Below are 6,158 nucleotides of genomic sequence, written 5' to 3'. Positions count from 1 at the left end.
AAAGCCTATAAATAGGCTTCTCCATCAAGGTATCAAGCATCAAGGAATTCACAAATACATTTCTCTACTCCAAAATTAGAAGAGAATTCCCCAAATCCTTGAAGCTTTGAAACTCCAAAGCTTCCAACCATCCAAATTCCCAAGAATTCCGAAGGATCAAGAAAGCTCTCTTCGTTCTTCGTTAAATCCTCTTTCAAGATCAAGCCCCGACGGCCCTTGAAGAAAGTGTTCATCCGTTCATCCTAAGCATAAGCCCCCAACGGCCCTTTGGATCAACAACCTCAACAAATCCACACATCCAATCGTTCTTCAAGATTAAGCCCAAAAAGCCCTTGAAGATCCGTTCATCCATCAACCTTCAAGATCAAGCCTAAAAGCCCTTGAAGAAATCCACACAACCATTATTCAAGATCAAGCCCCGACGGCCCTTGAAGAAAGTGTTCATCGTTCATCCTAAGATCAAGCCCCAACGGCCCCTTGGATCAACAGCACAAACAAATCCACACATCCAATCGTTCTTCAAGACTAAGCCCAAAAGCCCTTGAAGATCTGCTCATCCATCAACCTTCAAGATCAAGCCCAAAAGCCCCTTGAAGAAATCCATACACCCATTCTTCAAGATCAAGCCCAACGCCCCTTGAAGATCCGTTCATCAACTGTTCATCCTTAGATCAAGCCCCGACGGCCCTTTGGATCAACAACTCATCCACAAACCTACACCCTACGAAGATAGAATCAGAGGACCAAATTTGAGAGAGATCGTAACCCCAAAATTATAAACACAAAAATATTATTTTGTACACGTTATTCTGGTTTCTTGTTTCAAAGAAACTTTCGTGTTCACATGTTTGACTTTACACATTTTGCATTCTCCATATGCCTAAAATACCCGTATACATTCAATTCTATGCAGATTTGAAGGGAGGGATTAATGAAAAAAATGTATTAATGTTTAAATTCATTGCATATTAATATATCATAACAAATTGTATGTTAACGCTTCTGGCAAAATAAATAAACATTAATGTTTTACTTTCTTTTATATTTCGTAATTATTTTCCAAATTTGCATAAATTAGACAATTTTAATTTAATCTTGTCATTTTCTTACCAAAAGGAAACTGAAAGGGAACTATGGAATAATTTACATAAAAACATAACTAAATTATATGGACATATGTGTTAGTAAAATGTGCCTGGTATATTTAATAATGCTTTAAAAAAATTTACCTACAAAATAAAGGAGGGTAATTTGATTGAAAATATAATATATCTACTACTTTTTCTTTATGAATTTAAATTTTCCTTTTTTTTTAGAAACATAATGTACCTACAAAATAATTTACCTATTGTTTAATTCTTATAAAAAAATTAATTTACTTATACTTTACATATAAATATAGATAAATTATTTTTGACAAGCATATTTAATAACAAATCAAAATGGCTAATGTATGTAATAATCTGTGTAAAATAATTTACCTACAAAATAAAAGAATATTATTTGATTCTTATTTTTTTTTTTTTATCAATCAATATTATTTGATGCAAAATAAGTGATTATACAAAGTGTCACATCCTAGTCTCAGTCCGCATAGCAAGATATTGTCCACTTTGGGCCACATCCTCATGAATTTGTTCTTGGGTTTCGGCACGAGAACTTCCCAGGGGGTCACCCATCCTGGGACTGCTCTCGCCCAAACTCACTTAACTTCGGAGTTCTTATGGGATCCGGAGCCAGTGAGTTTCCAAAACGCGTCTTGCAATGGGAGGTGAGCATGTACATATAAGGCATAGAAGATCCTCTCCCCTGGGCGATGTGGGATCTCACACAAAGGGTCTTTTTTTTTTTTTATACGAAAAAATGTGCCTATAATTGTTTATGAATATGGGTAAATTAATATATATATATATATATGTTAATAATATTTATGAAACAAAAAAGGTAAAATTTCCATATGGGGTTAATTGCTAATCATAATTAGGATGAGTAATAATTAGGGTTTTGTGGCATAAGTTGTAAATATGTTATAATAATTGGTTATATATTTATCTACATGGTAGTCTATTTGAAATTTGAGTTGTATTTGAATGTTTAATTTAGTTGGGTTTTTGTTTGAAAAATAAGAGTTTTAAGGATCTTTATCTAAAGAACCTGAAATATCCAGCTTGCCTTGCCAATATTTTAATGTTGATCAAAAGCCTTGCACGTGTAGTCGATGGATTTTATTTTTCAGATCTGGCTTCAATTTTCCATTTTGGTCATTTATTGATCTGCAAGGTTGGGTTGTGGATGCAAAATCTACCGTAGAACCGTAGTCTATTCTCCAAGATAAGTTGAACAGCAGCATAACCATATCTTCTCTTTTCTTTCCGTAACCAGCACACTACAGGTCGTAGACTTCTTTCTACTGCTGAACTGGGTTATAATGGCGGTGTGGTCGTAGTGGTTGCAATGGTGGTATGGCAGTGGTAGCGATGGTAGAGGCGGTATCATGGTACAGTGGAAATGTGAGAACAAAATCCCACATTTGTGAGGGACCAAACCATGCAAGAGCTTATAAGAGAGTAGGCAGTGGTGAATTCAGGAAATAATATTATGGGGGGTTAGCAAGAATAGCGCGCGAAGCGTGCAAATTTTTTTTTACCAGAAATAGCATGCATATCGCCATTTCATCGAGTTTTGGTAGGCCTGAAGTCATTTAGGAGGGTATAATGCACACCTGTTAATGTATACAAGGGGCAACACCCAAGGTATCCATGGACATTCATCGAGTCTTGGTAGGCAGTTGGAGGGCATGTATGAAGCCAACTCTAATATTCAAAAGGGAGCATCCAAGGTATCCATTGGGTGCTATCCATGGGCATTCACGGAAGTTCGGAGAGTTAGCACCGAAGGTATCTATGGACGTTTACCAAGTTCGAGGGGTCAGCTAACCCTCTGCCCCTCAATGCATCCGCCACTGAGAGTAGGGTACTCTTCATATAGCCAATTAGTTTTATGGTGTAACCTCAACTTTTTTACAATATCAGAGCAAGTTGGCCCAAGTGTGAAGCCTAATGGGAACAAGTGCTCTAAGTCACCTAATTTATGTTGTCTATGTGTTAGGCGTGTGACGTGTGAGAATGTGATGACAAAGTTCCACATCGGTGAGAAACTAAACCATGCAAGGGCTTATAAGGAGTTAGGTTATTCCTCATATTGTCAATTGGTTTTAAGGTGGAACCCCCAACTTTCTTCATGTGAGAATGTGTTGACAAAGTCCCACATCGGTGAAGGACCAAACTATGCAAAAGCTTATAAGAAGATGAGCTACTCCTCATATTGCCGATTGGTTTTACAATCGAACCTCAACTTTTTTCGTGATGCCACTTGCCCAGTCCTAGGGGCAATCTTAATTACATTCAACAACTACTGCAGCGTAAAAACGACATCTTAACAGCATCTTAATGGATAGTTACTGCAAGTATGATAGGTCAGATACAAAACTCAATGGTTTGGAAATATAAGAAATGTCTAATCTTCCAAGAAAAATCATTTCACCGGGGAAATTAACTTGAACGTGTATACTAATTCATATGAAAGGTCCAGATGCATGACATTTAATTAGCGGAGCAAATTATGGACCAAATCGAGTACATTTCGAGACTTTTCAAGGTTGTGGTCCTCGATATCCTATTTATGCCCCTAATACACGGTGGGATGAACAACACTCACTGTTTTTCTACAATATATAAGCATTTTAGCCAAATAATGTCATTTTGCTAGGTCAAATATGCATTTTAAGTTTTGAGACAAAGAGCACTCACTACTTCTCTATTCTTAATTTGGAGTTGGGGATTGGCAAGACTAGGCATGTTTGACAACGTTTTTAAAGTTACTACAAGCGTTTTAAGATCACCTAAAGAGCTTTTAACAACGTTTGGCAAAAAAAGCTAACCGTAAATGTGAGTTTTGAAAAAAAAACCATTACTTAAAATGCTTTTAAAAAGAAGCACATGAAACAGCTAAAATGCTTTTTTTTTTCTCTTTCTAAAAAGCACTTAGCATTTTTTTTAGTGTTTTCACGTGCTTCGGGTCTAATTAAGCTCATTATATTTGTTGCTATCATCTCCCCCATCTTGAATTCTCTTTAGTAGATCCAATGAGCGAAGGTCGTCGTTTGTGGTTTGTTTAATGGAAAATCTCTATTCAACGTCAGGAAAAAATTGCATTGTGTGATTATGGTTGTTTGCCAAATGGTTGCCAAATTGCATTGGGTTATTGGAGGACCCCTCGACTTCTAATGTGTAATTATGGCTGTTTCCAAATGTTTCGAAAGCTGCTTTTCCATCTAATGAAGCATAACCCCTAATAAACAGAAAACTAGATTTTAATCCTTAAATAAGAAAAAATTTAGAAAAATATCTTATACAAGATTAAACTTTGATTTTAGTCTCTAGACTCTATTTAATGTCAGCATATTAAATATCTCTATTTTATTTATTTATAATTTTATGGTGTTCATAAATTAAATTTTATGAAAATATTATGAATTTTAATTCTCATTATGGTAAGTATCTTATATAAACCAGACAATTCCTGACACGACCCGATAACCCGACACGACACGACACGACACGAAATTAACAGGTGTTCGGGTCGACACGATAACGAATCGGGTCGTTATCAGGTAACCCGAAAAACATCTGTTAAGATAACGGGTTGGTTCGGTCATACACATGGGTAACACGATACACAATAAGCAAAATATTAATTTTATAATTTTATAACCCTAAAAAAATATTATATATATTATATATATTAATTTAACAATTTTATACCCCTAAAAACTATAATAATTATATATATATATATATATTAAATTAAATATTAAAAATTGGTGACCACTGGATTGGCTTAAATATACATATCATTCAATTTCTTAAGTGTTATACGTACAAACTAAATAAATTTAAATCTACTTAATAAATATATATACACATTCTACAAAACTAATTTGAACGATCCAACCGTCAAACTTGTTTGTATATGCATCGAGATCGCATCAGCAAAAATCGCAAAAAAGGAACATCAGAGATCAATTAATGGGACAAAAACTTTTTAACGGTTATCAACGAAAAATCACGATTTAACGGTTATTTTAACTCTGATTTTGATGATTTTTTATAGCTACACTCCTTGACCCTATACAAATACAATGAACGAACTCGATCTTCAATTTAAAATATTTACATTAGTGGATACCACAAAATCTTATGTTATACTTAATTAAAGTATGAATAAACTCTTAAGTGTTAGTGAATCTATTATTTTGATGGGATACGCATTCTACGAAACTAGTTTCAACGATCTAATCGTCAAACATGTTTGTATATACTTCGAGATCGCATACGCCAAAAATTGCAAAAAACAAACATTCAGATATCAAATAACTAGACAAAACTTTTCTTTAACTCCGATTTTGATGATTTTTTATAGCTACACTCCTTAACCCTATATGAATACAATGAATGCACTCGATCTTCAATTTAAAATATTTACACTAGTGGATACCACAAAATCTTATGTTATACTTAATGAAAGTATGAATAAACTCTTACGTGTTAGTGAATCTATTATTTTGATGGGATACGCATTATATAAAACTAGTTTCAACGATCCAACCATCAAACATGTTTGTATATGCTTCGAGATCGCATACGCCAAAAATTACAAAAAACAAACATTTCGAGATCAAGTAACGGGACAAAACGTTTCGACAGTTATCAACGAAAAATCACGATTTAACGGCTATTTTAACTCCGATTTGGATGATTTTTTACAGCTACACTCCTTGACCCTATATAAATATAATGAATGAACTTGATCTTCAATTCAAAATATTTACACTAGTGGATACCACAAAATGTTATGTTATACTTAATGAAAGTATAAATAAACTCTTAAGTGTTAGTGAATTTATCGTTTTGATGGCATACGCATACTACGAAACTAATTTCAACGATCCAACCATCAAACTTGTTTGTATATGCTTCGAGATCGCATAAATCACAAAAAACAAACATTCAAAGATCAAGTAACGGGACAAAACTTTTCGACGGTTATCAACGAAAAATCACGATTTAACAGTTATTTTAACTCCGATTTTGATGATT

This window comes from Pyrus communis, chromosome 3 (assembly GCF_041283825.1).
Source record: "Pyrus communis isolate YQ-2024b chromosome 3, ASM4128382v1, whole genome shotgun sequence".
Classification (NCBI taxonomy): Eukaryota; Viridiplantae; Streptophyta; class Magnoliopsida; order Rosales; family Rosaceae; genus Pyrus; species Pyrus communis.
Note: the sequence above shows the minus strand (reverse complement) of the source record.